Raw genomic sequence first — 24,108 nt, 5'->3', positions numbered from 1 at the left:
TAGAAGAGTCAGTCTTCTTGTACTTAAGTCGACATTGTGCAATTTGTATTTAATTCCGATGCAATTTTTGTAATTCATCGTCAATCAGAAGGCCTAAGGGATACAGTCTACGTGAAGTGAAGCACCGGAATCAAAAACTGGTCTCCCACGAAAGGTTCAAAACATAGACAGTAAGAAGAGTTAGTCTTCTTGTACTTAAGTCGGTGTTTTGCCTTTTGTATTTAATTTCGAAGCAATTTCTGTGTTTCGTCATCAGTAAGAAGGTCCAAGGGATACAGTAAACCTGAAGTGAAGCATCGGAAACTAAAACTGGTTTTCCAGGGAAGGTTCAAAACATAGACAGTAAGAAGAGTCAGGCTTCTAGTACTTAAGTCGGCATTGTGCCTTTTGTATTTAACTCCGATGCAATTTTTGTGTTTTATCGTCAATAAGAAGGTCCAAGGGATATAGTTAACCTGACGTCTAGCACGGAACCCAAGACTGGTCTGACAGGAAAAGTTCATTCCATAGACAGTAAGAAGAGTCAGGCTTCTTGTACTTAAGTAGGCAGTTTGCCTTTTCTATTTAATTCCGTTGCAATTTCTTTTTTTCATCGTCAATAAGAAGGGGCAAGGGATACAGTATACTTGATGTGAAGCATCGGAATCTAAAAGTGGCCTCCCAGGAAAGGTTCAAAACATAGACAGGGAGAGGAGTCAATCTTCTTGTACTTCAGTCGGCATTGTGCCTTTGTATTTAATTCCGATGCAATTTCTGTGTCTCATCGTCAATAAGAAGGTCCAAGGGATACAGTAAACCTGAAGTGAAGCATCGGAATCTAAAATAGGTCTCACAGGAAAGGTGAAAACATAGACAGTAAGAAGAGTGGGTCTTCTTGTGCTTAAGTCTGCATTTTGCCTTCTCTTTCTAATTCCGATGCAATTTCTGTGTTTAGTCGTCAATAAGAAGATCCAAGGGATACAGTAAACCTGAAGTGAAGCATCGGAAACTAAAACTGGTCTCACATGAAAGGTTCAAATCATAGACAATAAGAAAAGTCCGTCATCTTGTAATTAAGTCGGCAATGTGCCATTTTTATTTAATTCCGTTGCTATCTCTGTGTTTCATCGTCAATAAGATGGTGCAAGGGATACAGTAAACCTGAAGTGACGCATCGGAATCTAAAACTGGTCTCACAGGAAAGGTTCAAACATAGACAGGAAGAAGAGTCAGTCTTCATGTACTTAAGTCGGCATTGTGCATTTTGTATTTAACTCCGATGCAATATCTGTGTTTAGTCGTCAATAAGAAGGTCCAAGGGATACGGTAAACCTGAAGTGAAGCATCGGAATCTAAAATAGGTCTCACAGGATAGGTCAAAACATACACAGTAAGAAGGGTCAGGCTTCTTGTACTTAAGTCGACATTGTGCAAATTGTATTTAATTCCGATGCAATTTTTGTAATTCATCGTCAATCAGAAGGCCTAAGGGATACAGTCTACGTGAAGTGAAGCACCGGAATCAAAAACTGGTCTCCCACGAAAGGTTCAAAACATAGACAGTAAGAAGAGTTAGTGTTCTTGTACTTAAGTCGGTGTTTTGCCTTTTGTATTTAATTTCCATGCAATTTCTGTGTTTCGTCATCAGTAAGTAGGTCCAAGGGATACAGTAAACCTGAAGTGAAGCATCGGAAACTAAAACTGGATTTCCAGGGAAGGTTCAAAACATAGACAGTAAGAAGAGTCAGACTTCTTGTACTTAAGTCGGCATTGTGCCTTTTGTATTTAACTCCGATGCAATTTCTGTGTTTCATCGCCAATAAGAAGATCCAAGGGATACAGAAAACCTGAAGTGAAGCATCAGAATCTAAAATAGGTCTCACAGGAAAGGTGAAAACATAGACAGTAAGAAGAGTGGGTCTTCTTGTGCTTAAGTCTGCATTTTGCCTTCTCTTTCTAATTCCGATGGAATTTCTGTGTTTCATCGTCAATAACTAGGTGCAAGGGATACAGTAAACCTGAAGTGAAGCAGCGGAATCTGAAACTGGTCTCACAGGATAGGTTCAAATATAGACAGGGAGAAGAGTCAGTCTCTTTCTACTTAAGTCAGCATTTTGCCTTTTGTATTTAATTCCGATGCAATTGATGTGCTTCATCGACAATAAGAATGTCCAAGGGATACAGCAATCCTGACGTGAAGCATTGGAAACAAAAACTGGTCTCCCACGAAAGTTTCAAAACATAGACTGTAAGAAGTGTCAGTCTTCTTGTACTTAAGTCGGCATTGTGCATTTTGTATTTAATTCCGTTGCTATTTCTGTGTTTCGTCGTCATTAAGAAGGTCCAAGGGATACAGTAAACCTGAAGTGAAGCATCGGAATCTAAAATAGGTCTCACAGGATAGGTCAAAAGATACACAGTAAGAAGGGTCAGGCTTCTTGTACTTAAGTCGGCATTTTGCCTTTTCTATTTAATTCCATTGCAATGTCTGTGTTTCATCGTCAATAAGAAGGTCCAAGGGATACAGTAAACGTGAAGTCAAGCACTGAATCCGAAACTTGTTTCACTGCAAAGGTCCAATACATAGACAGTTAGAAGAGGCAGTCTTCTTGTACTTAAGTCGACATTGTGCAATTAGTAATTAATTCCGATGCAATTTTTGTAATTCATCGTCAATCAGAAGGCCTAAGGGATACAGTCTACGTGAAGTGAAGTATCGGAATCAAAAACTGGTCTCCCACGAAAGGTTCAAAACAAAGAAAGTAAGAAGAGTTAGTCTTCTTGTACTTAAGTCGGCGTTGTGCCTTTTGTATTTAATTCCAATGCAACTTCTGTGTTTCGTCGTCAGTAAGAAGGTCCAAGGGATACAGTAAACCTGAAGTGAAGCATCGGAAACTAAAACGGGTTTTCCAGGGAAGGTTCAAAACATAGACAGTAAGAAGAGTCAGTCTTCTTGTACTTAAGTCGGCATTGTGCGTTTTGTATTTAATTCCGATGCAATTTCTGTGATTCATCGTCAATAAGAAGGTAAAATGAATACAGTAAACCTGAAGTGAAGCATCGGAATCTAAAATAGGTCTCACAGGAAAGGTGAAAACATAGACAGTAAGAAGAGTGGGTCTTCTTGTGCTTAAGTCGGCATTTTGCCTTCTCTTTCTAATTCCGATGCAATTTCTGTGTTTCATCGTCAATAACTAGGTGCAAGTGATACAGTAAACCTGAAGTGAAGCAGCGGAATCTAAAACTGGTCTCACAGGATAGGTTCAAATATAGACAGGGAGAAGAGTCAGTCTCTTTGTACTTAAGTCAGCATTTTGCCTTTTGTATTTAATTCCGATGCAATTGATGTGCTTCATCGACAATAAGAAGGTCCAAGGGATACAGCAATCCTGACGTGAAGCATCGGAAACAAAAACTGGTCTCCCACGAAAGGTTCAAAACATAGTCAGTAAGAAGTGTCAGTCTTCTTGTACTTAAGTCGGCAATGTGCCTTTTGTATTTAATTCCGATGCAATTTCTGTGTCTCATCGTCATTAAGAAGGTCCAAGGGATACAGTAAACCTGAAGTGAAGCATCGGAATCTAAAATATGTCTCACAGGTTAGGTCAATACATAGATAGTAAGAAGAGTCAGGCTTCTTGTACTTACGTCGGCATTTTGCCTTTTCTATTTAATTCCATTGCAATGTCTGTGTCTCTTCGTCAATAAGAAGGTCCAAGGGATACAGTAAAAATGAAGTCAAGCACGGAATCAAAGACTGGTCTCATAGGTAAGGTCAAAACATAGACAGTAAGAAGTGTCAGTCTTCTTGTACTTAAGTCGGCATTGTGCGTTTTGTAGTTAATTCCGATGCAATTTCTGTGTTTCATCGTCAATAAGAAGGTCCAAGGGATACAGTAAACTTGAAGTCAAGCACAGAATATGAAACTGGTTTCACTGCAAAGGTCCAAAACATAGACAGTTAGAAGAGTCAGTCTTCTTGTACTTAAGTCGACAATGTGCAATTTGTATTTAATTCCGATGCAATTTTTGTAATTCATCGTCAATCAGAAGGCCTAAGGGATACAGTCTACGTGAAGTGAAGCACCGGAATCAAAAACTGGTCTCCCACGAAAGGTTCAAAACATAGACAGTAAGCAGAGTTAGTCTTCTTGTACTTAAGTCGGTGTTTTGCCTTTTGTATTTAATTTCGATGCAATTTCTGTGTTTCGTCATCAGTAAGAAGGTCCAAGGGATACAGTAAACCTGAAGTGAAGCATCGGAAACTAAAACTGGTTTTCCAGGGAAGGTTCAAATCATAGACAGTAAGAAGAGTCAGACTTCTTGTACTTAAGTCGGCATTGTGCCTTTTGTATTTAACTCCGATGCAATTTTTGTGTTTTATCGTCAATAAGAAGGTCCAAGGGATATAGTTAACCTGACGTCTAGCACGGAACCCAAGACTGGTCTGACAGGAAAAGTTCATTCCATAGACAGTAAGAAGAGTCAGGCTTCTTGTACTTAAGTAGGCATTTTGCCTTTTCTATTTAATTCCGTTGCAATTTCTTTTTTTCATCGTCAATAAGCAGGGGCAAGGGATACAGTATACTTGATGTGATGCATCGGAATCTAAAAGTGGCCTCCTAGGAAAGGTTCAAAACATAGACAGGGACAGGAGTCAATCTTCTTGTACTTCAGTCGGCATTGTGCCTTTTGTATTTAATACCGATGCAATTTCTGTGTCTCATCGTCAATAAGAAGGTCCAAGGGATACAGTAAACCTGAAGTGAAGCATCGGAATCTAAAATAGGTCTCACAGGAAAGGTGAAAACATAGACAGTAAGAAGAGTTGGTCTTCTTGTGCTTAAGTCTGCATTTTGCCTTCTCTTTCTAATTCCGATGCAATTTCTGTGTTTAGTCGTCAATAAGAAGATCCAAGGGATACAGTAAACCTGAAGTGAAGCATCGGAAACTAAAACTGGTCTCACATGAAAGGTACAAATCATAGACAATAAGAAAAGTCCGTCATCTTGTAATTAAGTCGGCATTGTGCCATTTTTATTTAATTCCGATGCTATCTCTGTGTTTCATCGTCAATAAGATGGTGCAAGGGATACAGTAAACCTGAAGTGACGCATCGGAATCTAAAACTGGTCTCACAGGAAAGGTTCAAACATAGACAGGAAGAAGAGTCAGTCTTCATGTACTTAAGTCGGCATTGTGCATTTTGTATTTAACTCCGATGCAATTTCTGTGTTTAGTCGTCAATAAGAAGGTCCAAGGGATACGGTAAACCTGAAGAGAAGCATCGGAATCTAAAATAGGTCTCACAGGATAGGTCAAAACATACACAGTAAGAAGGGTCAAGCTTCTTGTACTTAAGTCGACATTGTGCAAATTGTATTTAATTCCGATGCAATTTTTGTAATTCATCGTCAATCAGAAGGCCTAAGGGATACAGTCTACGTGAAGTGAAGCACCGGAATCAAAAACTGGTCTCCCACGAAAGGTTGAAAACATAGACAGTAAGAGGAGTTAGTCTTCTTGTACTTAAGTCGGTGTTTTGCCTTTTGTATTTAATTTCGATGCAATTTCTGTGTTTCGTCATCAGTGAGTAGGTCCAAGGGATACAGTAAACCTGAAGTGAAGCATCGGAAACTAAAACTGGTTTTCCAGGGAAGGTTCAAAACATAGACAGTAAGAAGAGTCAGACTTCTTGTACTTAAGTCGGCATTGTGCCTTTTGTATTTAACTCCGATGCAATTTCTGTGTTTCATCGCCAATAAGAAGATCCAAGGGATACAGAAAACCTGAAGTGAAGCATCAGAATCTAAAATAGGTCTCACAGGAAAGGTGAAAACATAGACAGTAAGAAGAGTGGGTCTTCTTGTGCTTAAGTCTGCATTTTGCCTTCTCTTTCTAATTCCGATGGAATTTCTGTGTTTCATCGTCAATAACTAGGTGCAAGGGATACAGTTAACCTGAAGTGAAGCAGCGGAATCTGAAACTGGTCTCACAGGATAGGTTCAAATATAGACAGGGAGAAGAGTCAGTCTCTTTCTACTTAAGTCAGCATTTTGCCTTTTGTATTTAATTCCGATGCAATTGATGTGCTTCATCGACAATAAGAATGTCCAAGGGATACAGCGATCCTGACGTGAAGCATTGGAAACAAAAACTGGTCTCCCACGAAAGTTTCAAAACATAGACTGTAAGAAGTGTCAGTCTTCTTGTACTTAAGTCGGCATTGTGCATTTTGTATTTAATTCCGTTGCTATTTCTGTGTTTCGTCGTCATTAAGAAGGTCCAAGGGATACAGTAAACCTGAAGTGAAGCATCGGAATCTAAAATAGGTCTCACAGGATAGGTCAAAAGATACACAGTAAGAAGGGTCAGGCTTCTTGTACTTAAGTCGGCATTTTGCCTTTTCTATTTAATTCCATTGCAATGTCTGTGTTTCATCGTCAATAAGAAGGTCCAAGGGATACAGTAAACGTGAAGTCAAGCACTGAATCCGAAACTTGTTTCACTGCAAAGGTCCAATACATAGACAGTTAGAAGAGGCAGTCTTCTTGTACTTAAGTCGACATTGTGCAATTAGTAATTAATTCCGATGCAATTTTTGTAATTCATCGTCAATCAGAAGGCCTAAGGGATACAGTCTACGTGAAGTGAAGTATCGGAATCAAAAACTGGTCTCCCACGAAAGGTTCAAAACAAAGAAAGTAAGAAGAGTTAGTCTTCTTGTACTTAAGTCGGCGTTGTGCCTTTTGTATTTAATTCCAATGCAACTTCTGTGTTTCGTCGTCAGTAAGAAGGTCCAAGGGATACAGTAAACCTGAAGTGAAGCATCGGAAACTAAAACGGGTTTTCCAGGGAAGGTTCAAAACATAGACAGTAAGAAGAGTCAGTCTTCTTGTACTTAAGTCGGCATTGTGCGTTTTGTATTTAATTCCGATGCAATTTCTGTGATTCATCGTCAATAAGAAGGTAAAATGAATACAGTAAACCTGAAGTGAAGCATCGGAATCTAAAATAGGTCTCACAGGAAAGGTGAAAACATAGACAGTAAGAAGAGTGGGTCTTCTTGTGCTTAAGTCGGCATTTTGCCTTCTCTTTCTAATTCCGATGCAATTTCTGTGTTTCATCGTCAATAACTAGGTGCAAGTGATACAGTAAACCTGAAGTGAAGCAGCGGAATCTAAAACTGGTCTCACAGGATAGGTTCAAATATAGACAGGGAGAAGAGTCAGTCTCTTTGTACTTAAGTCAGCATTTTGCCTTTTGTATTTAATTCCGATGCAATTGATGTGCTTCATCGACAATAAGAAGGTCCAAGGGATACAGCAATCCTGACGTGAAGCATCGGAAACAAAAACTGGTCTCCCACGAAAGGTTCAAAACATAGTCAGTAAGAAGTGTCAGTCTTCTTGTACTTAAGTCGGCAATGTGCCTTTTGTATTTAATTCCGATGCAATTTCTGTGTCTCATCGTCAATAAGAAGGTCCAAGGGATACAGTAAACCTGAAGTGAAGCATCGGAATCTAAAATATGTCTCACAGGTTAGGTCAATACATAGATAGTAAGAAGAGTCAGGCTTCTTGTACTTACGTCGGCATTTTGCCTTTTCTATTTAATTCCATTGCAATGTCTGTGTCTCTTCGTCAATAAGAAGGTCCAAGGGATACAGTAAAAATGAAGTCAAGCACGGAATCAAAGACTGGTCTCATAGGTAAGGTCAAAACATAGACAGTAAGAAGTGTCAGTCTTCTTGTACTTAAGTCGGCATTGTGCGTTTTGTAGTTAATTCCGATGCAATTTCTGTGTTTCATCGTCAATAAGAAGGTCCAAGGGATACAGTAAACTTGAAGTCAAGCACAGAATATGAAACTGGTTTCACTGCAAAGGTCCAAAACATAGACAGTTAGAAGAGTCAGTCTTCTTGTACTTAAGTCGACATTGTGCAATTTGTATTTAATTCCGATGCAATTTTTGTAATTCATCGTCAATCAGAAGGCCTAAGGGATACAGTCTACGTGAAGTGAAGCACCGGAATCAAAAACTGGTCTCCCACGAAAGGTTCAAAACATAGACAGTAAGAAGAGTTAGTCTTCTTGTACTTAAGTCGGTGTTTTGCCTTTTGTATTTAATTTCGATGCAATTTCTGTGTTTCGTCATCAGTAAGAAGGTCCAAGGGATACAGTAAACCTGAAGTGAAGCATCGGAAACTAAAACTGGTTTTCCAGGGAAGGTTCAAAACATAGACAGTAAGAAGAGTCAGACTTCTTGTACTTAAGTCGGCATTGTGCCTTTTGTATTTAACTCCGATGCAATTTCTGTGTCTCATCGTCAATAAGAAGGTCCAAGGGATACAGTAAACCTGAAGTGAAGCATCGGAATCTAAAATAGGTCTCACAGGAAAGGTGAAAACATAGACAGTAAGAAGAGTTGGTCTTCTTGTGCTTAAGTCTGCATTTTGCCTTCTCTTTCTAATTCCGATGCAATTTCTGTGTTTAGTCGTCAATAAGAAGATCCAAGGGATACAGTAAACCTGAAGTGAAGCATCGGAAACTAAAACTGGTCTCACATGAAAGGTACAAATCATAGACAATAAGAAAAGTCCGTCATCTTGTAATTAAGTCGGCATTGTGCCATTTTTATTTAATTCCGATGCTATCTCTGTGTTTCATCGTCAATAAGATGGTGCAAGGGATACAGTAAACCTGAAGTGACGCATCGGAATCTAAAACTGGTCTCACAGGAAAGGTTCAAACATAGACAGGAAGAAGAGTCAGTCTACATGTACTTAAGTCGGCATTGTGCATTTTGTATTTAACTCCGATGCAATTTCTGTGTTTAGTCGTCAATAAGAAGGTCCAAGGGATACGGTAAACCTGAAGTGAAGCATCGGAATCTAAAATAGGTCTCACAGGATAGGTCAAAACATACACAGTAAGAAGGGTCAGGCTTCTTGTACTTAAGTCGACATTGTGCAAATTGTATTTAATTCCGATGCAATTTTTGTAATTCATCGTCAATCAGAAGGCCTAAGGGATACAGTCTACGTGAAGTGAAGCACCGGAATCAAAAACTGGTCTCCCACGAAAGGTTCAAAACATAGACAGTGAGAGGAGTTAGTCTTCTTGTACTTAAGTCGGTGTTTTGCCTTTTGTATTTAATTTCGATGCAATTTCTGTGTTTCGTCATCAGTGAGTAGGTCCAAGGGATACAGTAAACCTGAAGTGAAGCATCGGAAACTAAAACTGGTTTTCCAGGGAAGGTTCAAAACATAGACAGTAAGAAGAGTCAGACTTCTTGTACTTAAGTCGGCATTGTGCCTTTTGTATTTAACTCCGATGCAATTTCTGTGTTTCATCGCCAATAAGAAGATCCAAGGGATACAGAAAACCTGAAGTGAAGCATCAGAATCTAAAATAGGTCTCACAGGAAAGGTGAAAACATAGACAGTAAGAAGAGTGGGTCTTCTTGTGCTTAAGTCTGCATTTTGCCTTCTCTTTCTAATTCCGATGGAATTTCTGTGTTTCATCGTCAATAACTAGGTGCAAGGGATACAGTAAACCTGAAGTGAAGCAGCGGAATCTGAAACTGGTCTCACAGGATAGGTTCAAATATAGACAGGGAGAAGAGTCAGTCTCTTTCTACTTAAGTCAGCATTTTGCCTTTTGTATTTAATTCCGATGCAATTGATGTGCTTCATCGACAATAAGAATGTCCAAGGGATACAGCAATCCTGACGTGAAGCATTGGAAACAAAAACTGGTCTCCCACGAATGTTTCAAAACATAGACTGTAAGAAGTGTCAGTCTTCTTGTACTTAAGTCGACAATGTGCCTTTTGTATTTAATTCCGTTGCTATTTCTGTGTCTCATCGTCCATAAGAAGGTCCAAGGGATACAGTAAACCTGAAGTGAAGCATCGGAATCTAAAATAGGTCTCACAGGTTAGGTCAAAACATAGACAGTAAGAAGAGTCAGGCTTCTTGCACTTAAGTCGGCATTTTGCCTTTTCTATTTAATTCCATTGCAATGTCTGTGTTTCATCGTCAATAAGAAGGTCCAAGGGATACAGTAAACTTGAAGTCAAGCACAGAATCTGAAACTGGTTTCACTGCAAAGGTCCAAAACATAGACAGTTAGAAGAGTCAGTCTTCTTGTACTTATGTCGACATTGTGCAATTTGTATTTAATTCCGATGCAATTTTTGTAATTCATCGTCAATCAGAAGGCCTAAGGGATACAGTCTATCGTGAAGTGAAGCATCGGAATCAAAAACTGGTCTCCCACGAAAGGTTCAAAACATAGACAGTAAGAAGAGTTAGTCTTCTTGTACTTAAGTCGGCGTTTGGCCTTTTTTATTTAATTCCGATGCAATTTCTGTGTTTCGTCGTCAGTAAGAAGGTCCAAGGGATACAGTAAACCCGAAGTGAAGCATCGGAATCATAAACTGGTCTACCACGAAAGGTTCAAAATATTGACGGTAACAAGAGTCAATCATCTTGTACTTAAGTCGACAATGTGTCTTTTGTATTTAACTCCGATGCAATTTTAGTGTTTTATCGTCAATAAGAAGGTCCAAGGGATATAGTTATCCTGACGTCTAGCACGGAATCTAAAACTGGTCTGACAGGAAAAGTTCAATTCATAGACAGTAAGAAGAGTCAGGCTTCTTGTACTTAAGTCGGCATTCTGCGTTTTGTATTTAATTCCGATGCAATCTCTGTGTTTCATCGCCAAAAAGAAGGTCCAAGGGATACAGAAAAACTGACCTGAAGAATCGGAATCTAAAACTGGACTCAGAGGAAAGGTTTTAAAAAATAGTCAGTAAGAAGAGAAAGTCTTCTTGTACTTAAGTCGGCATTGTGCATTTTGTATTTAATTCCAATGCAATTTCTGTGTTTCATCGCCAATATGAAGGTCCAAGGGATACAGTAAACCTGAAGTGAAGCATCGGAATCTGATACTGGTCTCACTGGAAAGGTTCAAACTAAGACAATAAGAAGAGTCCGTCTTCTTTTAGCTAAGTCGACATTGTGCCTTTAGTATTTAATTCCGATGCAATTTTTGTGTTTCATCGTCAATAAGAAGGTCCTATGGATACAGTAAACACGAAGTGTAGCATCGGAATCTAAAGTTGGTCTCACAGGAAAGGTTCAAATAATAGACTGTAAGAAGAGTCAGTCCTCTTGTACTTATGTCGGTATTGTGCCTTTTGTATTTAATTCCGACGCAATTTCTGTGTCTCATTGTCAATAAGAAGGCCCAATGGATACAGTAAACACGAAGTGAAGCATCGGAATTTAAGGCTGGTCTCACAGGAAAGGTTCAAATAATAGACAGTAAGAAGAGTCAGTCCTCTTGTACTTAAGTCGGCATTGTGCATTTTGTATTAATTTCCGATGCAATATGTGTGTTTTATCGTCAATAAGAAGGTCCAAGAGATACAGTAAACCTGAAGTCAAGCATCGGAAGCTGAAACTGGTCTCACAGGAAAGGCTCAAATCATAGAATGTAAGAAGAGTCAGTCCTCTTGAACTTAAGTCGGCATTGTGCCATCTGTATTTCATTCCGAAGCAATTTCTGTGTTTCATCGTCAATAAGAAGGTCCAAGGGATACAGTAAACCTGACGTCCAGCACGGAATCCAAAACTGGTCTGACAGGAAAAGTTCAAATCATGGACAGTAAGAAGTGTCAGCCCTCTGGTTCATAAGTTGGCACTGTGCCTTCTGTATTCCATTCCGATGCAATTTCTGTGTTTCATCGACAATAAGAAGGTCCAAGGGATAGAGTAAACCTGAAGTGTTGCATCGATATTTAAAACTGGTCTCGCAGGAAAGCCACCAATCATAGAACGTATGAAGAGTCAGTAATCTTGTACTTAAGTCGGCAATGTGCCTTCTGTATTAAATCCGATGCAATTTCTGGGTTTCATCGTCAATAAGAAGGTCCAAGGGATACAGAAAACCTGACGTGAAGAAACGGAATCAAAAACTGGTCTCACAGGAAAGGTTCATAAAATAGAGAGGAAGAAGAGTCATCCTTCTTGTACTTAAGTCAGCATTGTGCCTTTTGTATTTAATTCCGATGCAATTTCTGTGTTTCGTCGTCAATAACAAGGTCCAGGGATACAGTAAACCTGAAGTCAAGCACTGAATCTAAAACTGGTCTCACAGGAAAGTTTCAAATCATAGACAGTAAGAAGAGTCAGTGTTCTTGTATATAAGTCGGCATTGTGCCTTTTGTATTTAACTACTATTTAATTTCTGCGCTTCATCGTCAAAAAAAAGATTGAAGGGATACATTAAACCTGAAGTGAAGCAACGGAAACAAAAATTGGTCTCACAGGAAAGGTTCAAAACACAGACAGGAAGACGAGTCAGTCTTCTTGTACTTAAGTCAGCATTGTGACTTTTGTATTTAATTCCGATGCAATTTCTGTGTTTCGTCGTCAATAAGAAGGTCCAAGGGATACAGTAAACCTGAAGTGAAGCATCGGAAACTAAAACTGGTCTCACAGGAAAGGTTCAAAACATAGACAGTTAGAAGAGTCAGGCTTCTTGGACTTAGGTCGGCTTTGTGCCTTTTATATTTAATTCCGATGCAATCTCTGTGTTTCATCGACAGTAAAAAGGTCCAAGGGATAGATTAAACCTGAAGTGAAGCATCGGAATCTAAAATAGGTCTCACAATATAGGTCAAGACATTGACAGTAAGAAGCGTCAGACTTCTTGTACTTAAGTCGGCATATTGCCTTTTCTATTTAGTTCCGTTGCAATTTCTGTGTTTCATCGTCAATAAGAAGGAGCAAGGGATACAGTAAACCAGAAGTGAAGGATCGAAATCTAAAACTGGTCTCACAGGAAAGGTTCAAAACATAAACAGTAAGAAGAGTCAGTCTTCTTGTACTTAAGCCGCATTGTGCATTTTGTATTTAATTCCGATGCAATATCTGTGTTCGATCGTCAATATGTAGGTCCAAGGCATACAGTAAACCTGAAGTGAAGCATCGATATCTAAAACTGGTCTCACAGGAAAGGCACAAATAATAGAATGTAAGGAGAGTCAGTCCTCTTGCACTCATGTCGGCCTAGTGCCTTCTGTTTTTAGTTCCGCTTCAATCTCTGTGTTTCGTCGTCAATAAGAAAGTCCAAGGGATACAGTAAACATGAAGCGAGGCATCGGAAACTAAAACTGGTCTCACAGGAAAGGTCAAAACATAAACAGTAAGAAGAGTCAGTCTTCTTGTACTTAAGCCGCATTGTGCATTTTGTTTTTAATTCCGATGCAATATCTGTGTTCCATTGTCAATAAGTAGGTCCAAGGCATACAGTAAACCTGAAGTGAAGCATCGATATCTAAAACTGGTCTCACAGGAAAGGCACAAATAATAGAATGTAAGAAGAGTCAGTCCTCTTGCACTTATGTCGGCCTAGTGCCTTCCGTTTTTAGTTCCGATTCAATTTCTGTGTTTCGTCGTCAATATGAAAGTCCAAGGGATACAGTAAACCTGAAGTGAAGCATCGGAAACTAAAACTGGTCTCACAGGAAAGGTTAAAACATAGACAGTTAGAAGAGTCAGGCTTCTTGTACTTAGGTCGGCATTGTGCCTTTTGTATTTAATTCCAATGCAATTTCTGTGTTTCATCGTCAATAAGAAGGTCCAAGGCATACAGTAAACCTCAAGTGAAGCATCGATATCTAAAACTGGTCTCACAGGAAAGGCACAAATAATAGAATGTAAGAAGAGTCAGTCCTCTTGCACTTATGTCGGCCTAGTGCCTTCTGTTTTTAGTTCCGATTCAATTTCTGTGTTTCGTCGTCAATAAGAAAGTCCAAGGGATACAGTATACCTGAAGTGAAGCATCGGAAACTAAAACTGGTCTCACAGGAAAGGTTCAAAACATAGACAGTTAGAAGAGTCAGGCTTCTTGTACTTAGGTCGGCATTGTGCCTTTTGTATTTAATTCCAATGCAATTTCTGTGTTTCATCGTCAATAAGAAGGTCCAAGGGATACAGTAAACCAGAAGTGTAGCACCGGAATCTAAAACTGGTCTCACAGGAAGGGTTCAAATCATAGACAGTAAGTAGAGTCAGTCTTCTTGTATATAAGTCGGCATTGTGCCTTTTGTATTTAATTCCGATGCATTATCTGTGATCCATCGTCAATAAGTAGGTCCAAGGGAAACAGTAAACCTGATGTGAAGCATCGGAATCTGATACTGGTCTCACTGGAAAGGTTCAAACAAAGACAGCAAGAAGAGTCCGTCTTCTTGTAGTTAAGTTGACATTGTGCTTTTGTATTTAATTCCGATGCCATTTCTGTGTTTCATCGTCAATAAAAAGGTCCAATGGATACAGTAAACACGAAGTGATGCATCGGAATCTAAAGCTGGTCTCACAGGAAAGGTTCAAAGAATAGACAGGAAGAAGAGTCATTCTTCTTGTACTTAATTCGGCATTGTGCGGTTTGTATTTCATTCCGATGCAATTTCTGTGTATCATCGACAATAAGAAGGTCCAAAGGATTCAGTAAACCTGAAGTGAAGCATCCTAATCTAAAATAGGTCTCACAGGACAGGTCAAAACGTAGACTGTAAGAAGAGTCGGTCTTCTTGTACTTAAGGCGGCATTTTGACTTTTTTATTTAATTCCGATGCAATTTCTGTGTTTCATCGTCAATAAGAAGGGGTAAGGAATACATTAAACTTGAAGTGAAGCATCAGAATCTAAAAGTTGTCTCACAGAAAAGGTTCATAACATAGACAGGGAGAAGAGTCAATCTTCTTGTACTTAAGTCGGCATTGGGCCTTTTGTATTTAATTCCGATGCAATTTCTGTGCTTCATCGTCAATAACAAGGTCCAAGGGATACAGTTAACCTGAAGTGAAGCATGGGAATCAAAAACTGGTCTCCCACGAAAAGTTCAAAATATTGACAGTAAGAAGTGTCAGTCATCCTGAACGTACGTCGGCAATGTGCCCTTTGTATTTAATTCCGATGCAACTTCTGTGTCTCTTCGTCAATAAGAAGGTCCAAGGGATACAGTAAACCTGAAGGCAGGCTCGGAATCTAAAACTGGTCACAGAGGAAAAGTTCAAATCATAGACAGTAAGAGGAGTCAATCTTCTTGTACATAAGTAGGCATTGTGCGTTCTGTATTAAATCCGATGCAATTTCTGTGTTTCATCGTCAATAAGAAGGTCCAAGGGGTACAGAAAACCTGACGTGATGTATCGGAATCTAAAAGTGGACTCACAGGAAAGTTTCAAATCATGGACAGTAAGATGAGTCAGTTTTCTTGTATATATGTCGGCATTGTGCCTTTTGTATTTAATTCCGATGTAATTTCTGTGCTTCATCGTCAAAAATTAGGTCCAAGGTATACATTAAACCTGAAGTGAACCATCGGAATCTAAAACTGGTCGCACATTAAAGGTCAAAACATCGACAGTTAGAAGAGTCAGTCTTCTTGTAGTTAAGTCGTCATTGTGCCTTTTGTGTTTAATTCCGTCGCTATTTCTGTGTTTCATCGTGAATAAGAAGGTGCAAGGGATACAGTAAACCAGAAGTGACGCATCGGAAACTAAAACTGGTCTCACAGGAATGGTTCAAAACATAGACAGTAAGAAGAGTTAGGCTTCTTGTACTTAAGTCGGCATTGTGCCTTTTGTTTTTAATTCCAATGCAATTTCTGTGTTTCATCGAGAATAGGAATGTCCAAGGGATACAGTAACCCTGAAGTGAAGCATCGATATCTAAAACTGGTCTCACAGAAAAGGCACAAATAATAGAACATAAGATGACTCAGTCCTCTTGTACTTATGTCGGCAATGTGCCTTGTGTATTTATTTCCGATGCAATATCTGTGTTTCATTGTCAATACGAAGGTCCAAGTGATACAGTAAACCTGACTTTAAGCATCGGAATCTAAAACTGGTCTCCTAGGAAAGGTTCATAACATAGACAGTAAGAAGGGTCAGTCTTCTTGTACTTAAGTCGGCAATGTCCCTTTGTATTTAATTCCGATGCAATATCTGTGTTTCACCGTCAATAAGTAGGTCAATGTATACAGTAAAAATGATGTGAAGCAAACGAATCTAAAAACTGGTCTCACAGGAAGGGTTCAAATCATAGACAGTACGTAGCGTCAGTCTTCTTGTATATAAGTCGGCATTGTTCCTTTTGTATTTAATTCCGATGCAATATCTGTGCTTCATCGTCAATAAGAAGGTCCCAGGGAGACAGTTAACCTGAAGTGAAGCATCGGAATCTAAAACTGGTCTCACAGGAATGGTTCAAATCATAGACAGTAAGATGAGTCAGTCTTCTTGTATGTAAGTCGGCATTGTGCCTTTGTATATAATTCCGATGTAATTTCTGTGCCTCATCGGAAGAAAGAAGTTCCAAGGGATACATTAAACCTGAAGAACAGCATCGGAATTCAAAACTGGTCTCACAGGAAGGGTCAAAACATAGACAGTAAGAAGAGTCGGTATTCTTGTACTTAAGTCGGCATTGTGCCTTTTGTATTTAATTCCAATGCAATTTCAGTGTTTCATCGTCAATAAGAAAGTCCAATGGATACAGTAAACACGAAGTGAAGCATCGGAATCTAAAGCTGGTCTCACAGGAAAGGTTCAAGGCATAGACACGCAGAAGAGTCATTCTTCTTGTACTTAAGTCGGCATTGGGCCTTTTGTATTGAATTCAGATGCTATTTCTGTGTTTCATAGTCAATAAGAAGGTGCAAGGGATACAGTTATCCTGAAGTGAGGCATCGGAATCAAAAACTGGTCTCCCACGAAAGGTTCAAAACATTGACAGTAAGAAGAGTCAGTCATCTTGTACTTAAGTCGGCAATGTGCCCTTTGTATTTAATTCCGATGCAAGTTCTGTGTCTCTTCGTCAATAAGAAGGTCCGAGGGATACAGTAAACCTGAAGGCAAGCACGGAATCTAAAACGGGTCTCAGAGGAAAAGTTCAAATCATAGACAGTAAGAGGAGTCAATCTTCTTGTACATAAGTCGGCATTGTGCTTTTGTATTTAATTCTGATGCAAGTTCTGTTTTTCATCGTCAATAAGAAGGTCCAAGGGATACAGTAAACCTGAAGTGAAGCATCGGAATCTAAAACTGATCTCACAGGAAAGGTCAAAACATAGACAGGAAGAAGAGTCAGACTTCTTGTACTTAAGTATGCATGGTGCCTTGTGTATTTAATTCCGATGGAATTTCTGTATTTCTTCGTCAATAAGAAGGTCCACGGGATACAGAAAACCAGAAGTGTAGCATCGATATCTAAAACTGGTCTCACAGGAAAGCCACCAATCATAGAATGTAAGAAGAGTCAGTCCTCTTGTACTTATGTCGGCATTGTGCCTTGTGTATTTAGTTCCGATGCAATATCTGTGTTTCATTGTCAATACGAAGGTCCAAGTGATACAGTAAACCTGACTTGAAGCATCGGAATCCAAAACTGGTCTCCTAGGAAAGGTTCATAACATAGACAGTAAGAAGGGTGAGTCTATTTGTACTTAAGTCGGCAATGTGCCTTTTGTATTTAATTCCGATGCAATTTCTGTGTATCACCGTCAATAAGAAGGTCAATGTATACAGTAAACATGATGTGAAGCAACGGAATCTATAAACTGGTATCACAGGAAGGGTTCAAATTATAGACAGTAAGTAGCGTCAGTCTTCTTGTAAATAAGTCGGCATTGTTCCTTTTGTATTTAATTCCGATGCAATTTCTGTGCTTCATCGTCAATAAGAAGGTCCCGGGGATACAGTTAACCTAAAGTGATGCATCGGAATCTAAAATGGGCTCGCAGGAAATGTCAAAAATAGCCAGTAAGATAAGTCAGTTTTCTAGTACTTAGGTCGGCATTGTGCCCTTTGTATTTAATTCCGATGCTATTTCTGTGTTTCATCGTCAATAAGAAGGTGCAAGGGATACAGTAAACCTGAAGTGAAACATCGGAAACTAAAACTGGTCTCACAGGAAAGGTTCAACACATAGACAGGGAGAAGAGTCATTCTTCTTGTACTTAAGTCGGCATTGGGCCATTTGTATTTAATTCCGATGCAACTTCTGTGCTTCATCGTCAATAAGAAGGTCCAAGGGAGACAGTAAACCTGAAGGCAAGCACGGAATCTGAAACTGGTCTCAGAGGAAATGTTCAAATCATAGACAGTAAGAGGAGTCAATCTTCTTGTACACAAGTCGGCATTGTGCATTTTGTATTTAATTCCGATGCAATTTCTGTGTTTCATCGTCAATAAGAAGGGGTAAGGAATACATTAAACTTGAAGTGAAGCATCAGAATCTAAAAGTTGTCTCACAGAAAAGGTTCATAACATAGACAGGGAGAAGAGTCAATCTTCTTGTACTTAAGTCGGCATTGGGCCTTTTGTATTTAATTCCGATGCAATTTCTGTGCTTCATCGTCAATAACAAGGTCCAAGGGATACAGTTAACCTGAAGTGAAGCATGGGAATCAAAAACTGGTCTCCCACGAAAAGTTCAAAATATTGACAGTAAGAAGTGTCAGTCATCCTGAACGTACGTCGGCAATGTGCCCTTTGTATTTAATTCCGATGCAACTTCTGTGTCTCTTCGTCAATAAGAAGGTCCAAGGGATACAGTAAACCTGAAGGCAGGCTCGGAATCTAAAACTGGTCACAGAGGAAAAGTTCAAATCATAGACAGTAAGAGGAGTCAATCTTCTTGTACATAAGTAGGCATTGTGCGTTCTGTATTAAATCCGATGCAATTTCTGTGTTTCATCGTCAATAAGAAGGTCCAAGGGGTACAGAAAACCTGACGTGATGTATCGGAATCTAAAAGTGGACTCACAGGAAAGTTTCAAATCATGGACAGTAAGATGAGTCAGTTTTCTTGTATATATGTCGGCATTGTGCCTTTTGTATTTAATTCCGATGTAATTTCTGTGCTTCATCGTCAAAAATTAGGTCCAAGGTATACATTAAACCTGAAGTGAACCATCGGAATCTAAAACTGGTCGCACATTAAAGGTCAAAACATCGACAGTTAGAAGAGTCAGTCTTCTTGTAGTTAAGTCGTCATTGTGCCTTTTGTGTTTAATTCCGTCGCTATTTCTGTGTTTCATCGTGAATAAGAAGGTGCAAGGGATACAGTAAACCAGAAGTGACGCATCGGAAACTAAAACTGGTCTCACAGGAATGGTTCAAAACATAGACAGTAAGAAGAGTTAGGCTTCTTGTACTTAAGTCGGCATTGTGCCTTTTGTTTTTAATTCCAATGCAATTTCTGTGTTTCATCGAGAATAGGAATGTCCAAGGGATACAGTAACCCTGAAGTGAAGCATCGATATCTAAAACTGGTCTCACAGAAAAGGCACAAATAATAGAACATAAGATGACTCAGTCCTCTTGTACTTATGTCGGCAATGTGCCTTGTGTATTTATTTCCGATGCAATATCTGTGTTTCATTGTCAATACGAAGGTCCAAGTGATACAGTAAACCTGACTTTAAGCATCGGAATCTAAAACTGGTCTCCTAGGAAAGGTTCATAACATAGACAGTAAGAAGGGTCAGTCTTCTTGTACTTAAGTCGGCAATGTCCCTTTGTATTTAATTCCGATGCAATATCTGTGTTTCACCGTCAATAAGTAGGTCAATGTATACAGTAAAAATGATGTGAAGCAAACGAATCTAAAAACTGGTCTCACAGGAAGGGTTCAAATCATAGACAGTACGTAGCGTCAGGCTTCTTGTATATAAGTCGGCATTGTTCCTTTTGTATTTAATTCCGATGCAATATCTGTGCTTCATCGTCAATAAGAAGGTCCCAGGGAGACAGTTAACCTGAAGTGAAGCATCGGAATCTAAAACTGGTCTCACAGGAATGGTTCAAATCATAGACAGTAAGATGAGTCAGTCTTCTTGTATGTAAGTCGGCATTGTGCCTTTGTATATAATTCCGATGTAATTTCTGTGCCTCATCGGAAGAAAGAAGTTCCAAGGGATACATTAAACCTGAAGAACAGCATCGGAATTCAAAACTGGTCTCACAGGAAGGGTCAAAACATAGACAGTAAGAAGAGTCGGTATTCTTGTACTTAAGTCGGCATTGTGCCTTTTGTATTTAATTCCAATGCAATTTCAGTGTTTCATCGTCAATAAGAAAGTCCAATGGATACAGTAAACACGAAGTGAAGCATCGGAATCTAAAGCTGGTCTCACAGGAAAGGTTCAAGGCATAGACACGGAGAAGAGTCATTCTTCTTGTACTTAAGTCGGCATTGGGCCTTTTGTATTGAATTCAGATGCTATTTCTGTGTTTCATAGTCAATAAGAAGGTGCAAGGGATACAGTTATCCTGAAGTGAGGCATCGGAATCAAAAACTGGTCTCCCACGAAAGGTTCAAAACATTGACAGTAAGAAGAGTCAGTCATCTTGTACTAAAGTCGGCAATGTGCCCTTTGTATTTAATTCCGATGCAAGTTCTGTGTCTCTTCGTCAATAAGAAGGTCCGAGGGATACAGTAAACCTGAAGGCAAGCACGGAATCTAAAACGGGTCTCAGAGGAAAAGTTCAAATCATAGACAGTAAGAGGAGTCAATCTTCTTGTACATAAGTCGGCATTGTGCTTTTGTATTTAATTCTGATGCAAGTTCTGTTTTTCATCGTCAATAAGAAGGTCCAAGGGATACAGTAAACCTGAAGTGAAGCATCGGAATCTAAAACTGATCTCACAGGAAAGGTCAAAACATAGACAGGAAGAAGAGTCAGACTTCTTGTACTTAAGTATGCATGGTGCCTTGTGTATTTAATTCCGATGGAATTTCTGTATTTCTTCGTCAATAAGAAGGTCCACGGGATACAGAAAACCAGAAGTGTAGCATCGATATCTAAAACTGGTCTCACAGGAAAGCCACCAATCATAGAATGTAAGAAGAGTCAGTCCTCTTGTACTTATGTCGGCATTGTGCCTTGTGTATTTAGTTCCGATGCAATATCTGTGTTTCATTGTCAATACGAAGGTCCAAGTGATACAGTAAACCTGACTTGAAGCATCGGAATCCAAAACTGGTCTCCTAGGAAAGGTTCATAACATAGACAGTAAGAAGGGTGAGTCTATTTGTACTTAAGTCGGCAATGTGCCTTTTGTATTTAATTCCGATGCAATTTCTGTGTATCACCGTCAATAAGAAGGTCAATGTATACAGTAAACATGATGTGAAGCAACGGAATCTATAAACTGGTATCACAGGAAGGGTTCAAATTATAGACAGTAAGTAGCGTCAGTCTTCTTGTAAATAAGTCGGCATTGTTCCTTTTGTATTTAATTCCGATGCAATTTCTGTGCTTCATCGTCAATAAGAAGGTCCCGGGGATACAGTTAACCTAAAGTGATGCATCGGAATCTAAAATGGGCTCGCAGGAAATGTCAAAAATAGCCAGTAAGATAAGTCAGTTTTCTAGTACTTAGGTCGGCATTGTGCCCTTTGTATTTAATTCCGATGCTATTTCTGTGTTTCATCGTCAATAAGAAGGTGCAAGGGATACAGTAAACCTGAAGTGAAACATCGGAAACTAAAACTGGTCTCACAGGAAAGGTTCAACACATAGACAGGGAGAAGAGTCATTCTTCTTGTACTTAAGTCGGCATTGGGCCATTTGTATTTAATTCCGATGCAACTTCTGTGCTTCATCGTCAATAAGAAGGTCCAAGGGAGACAGTAAACCTGAAGGCAAGCACGGAATCTGAAACTGGTCTCAGAGGAAATGTTCAAATCATAGACAGTAAGAGGAGTCAATCTTCTTGTACACAAGTCGGCATTGTGCATTTTGTATTTAATTCCGATGCAATTTCTGTGTTTCATCGTCTATAAGAAGGTCCAAGGGATACAGAAAACCTGAAGTAAAGCATCGGAATCTAAAACTGGTCTCACAGGAAAGGTTCAAATGATAGACAGGAAGAAGAGTCAGTCATCTTGTGCATATGTCTGCATTGTGCCTTTTGTATTACATTCCGATGCAATTTCTGTATTTCATCGTCAATAAGAAGGCCCAAGGGATACAGTAAACCAAAAGTGTAGCATCGATATCTACAACTGGTCTCACAGGAAAGGCACCAATCATAGAATGTTAGAAGAGTCAGTACTCTTGTACTTAAGTCGGCAATGTGCATTTTGTGTGTAATTCCGATATAATTTCTGTGTTTCATCATCTATTAGAAGGTCCAAGGTATACAGTAAACCTGAAATCAAGCACGGAATCTAAAACTGGTCTCACAGGAAAGATTCAAATCATAGACAGTATGAAGAGTCAGTCTTCTTGTATATAAGTCGGCATTGTGCTTTTTGTATTTAATTTCGATTTTATTTCTGTGCTTCATCGTCAAAAAGAAGGTCCAAGGGATACATTAAAACAGAAGTGAATCATCGGAATCTAAAACTGGTCTCACAGGAAAGGTCAAAACCTAGACAGTAAGAAGAGTCACTCTTCTTGTACTGAAGTCGGCATTGTGCCTTTTGTATTTAATTCCGATGCAATTTCTGTGTTTCGTCGTCAATAAGGAGGTCCAAGGGATACAGTAAACCTGAAGTGAAGCATAGGAATCTAAAACTGGTGTCAGAGGAAAGGTTCAAAACACAGACAGGATGAAGAGTCAGTCTTTTTGTACTTAAGTCTGCATTGTGCCTTTTGTATTTAATTCCGATGCTATTTCTGTATTTCATCGTCAATAAGAAGTTCCAAGGGATACAGAAAACCTGACGTGAAGGATCGGAATCTAAAACTTGAGTCACAGGAAAGGTTAAAGGGTCAGTCTTTTTGTACTTAAGTCTGCATTGTGCCTTTTGTATTTAATTCCGATGCTATTTCTGTATTACATCGTCAATAAGAAGGTCCAAGGGATACATAAAACCTGACGTGAAGGATCGGAATCTAAAACTTGAGTCACAGGAAAGGTTCAAAGCATAGACAGTAAGAAGAGTCAGTCTTCTTGTACTTAAGTCGGCAATGTGCATTTTGTATGTAATTCGGATGCAATTTCTGTGTTTCATCGTCAATAAGAACGTCCAAGGGATACAGTAAACCTGAAGTCCAGGTCGGAATCTAAAACTGGTCTCACAGGAAGGGTTCAAATCATAGACAGTAAGAAGATTCAGTCTACTTGTACATAAGTCGGCATTGTGCCATTTAAATTTAATTCCAATGTAATTTCTGTGCTTCATCGCCAAAAAGAAGGTCCAAGGGATACATTAAACCTGAAGTGAAGCATCGGAATCTAAAACTGGTCTTACAGGAAAGGTCAAACCATAGACAGTAAGACGAGTCAGTCTTCATGAAGTAAAGGCGGCATTGTGCCATTTGTATTTAATTCCGATGCTATTTCTGTGTTTCATTGTCAATAAGAAGGTGCAAGGGATACAGGAAACCTGAAGTGACGCATCGGAATCCTAAACTGGTCTCACAGGAATGGTTCAAAACATAGACAGTAAGAAGAGTCAGTCTTCTTGTACTTAAGTCGGCAATGTGCCTTTGTATTTAATTCCGATGCAATTTCTGTGTTTCACCGTCAATAAGTAGGTCCAAAGTATACTGTAAACCTGAAGTGAAGCACCGGAATCTAAAACTGTTCTCACAGGAAGGGTTCAAATCATAGACAGTAAGTAGAGTCAGTGATCTTGTATATGAGTCGGCATTGTGCCTTTTGTGTTTAATTCCGATGCAATTTCTGTGCTTCATCGTCAATAAGAAGGTCCAATGGATACGGTAAACACGAAGTGAAGCATCGGAATCTAAAGCTGATCTCACAGGAAGGGTTCAAATAATAGACAGTATGAAGAGTCAGTCCTGTTGTACTTAAGTCGGCATTGTGCCTTTTGTGTTTAATTCCGATGCAATTTCTGTCTTTCATCGTCAATAAGAAGGTCCAATGGATACAGTAAACACGAAGTGAAGCATCGGAATCTAAAGCTGGTCTCACAGGAAAGGTTCAAATAATACACAGTAAGAAGAGTAAGTCCTCTTGTACTTAAGTCGGCATTGTGCATTTTGTATTTAATTCCGATGCAATTTCTGTGTTTTATCTTCAATAAGAAGGTCCAAGAGATACAGTAAACCTGAAGTGAAGCA

The sequence above is a fragment of the Schistocerca piceifrons genome, chromosome 3 (assembly GCF_021461385.2).
Source record: "Schistocerca piceifrons isolate TAMUIC-IGC-003096 chromosome 3, iqSchPice1.1, whole genome shotgun sequence".
Lineage (NCBI taxonomy): Eukaryota > Metazoa > Arthropoda > Insecta > Orthoptera > Acrididae > Schistocerca > Schistocerca piceifrons.
This window is presented reverse-complemented; position numbering follows the sequence as displayed.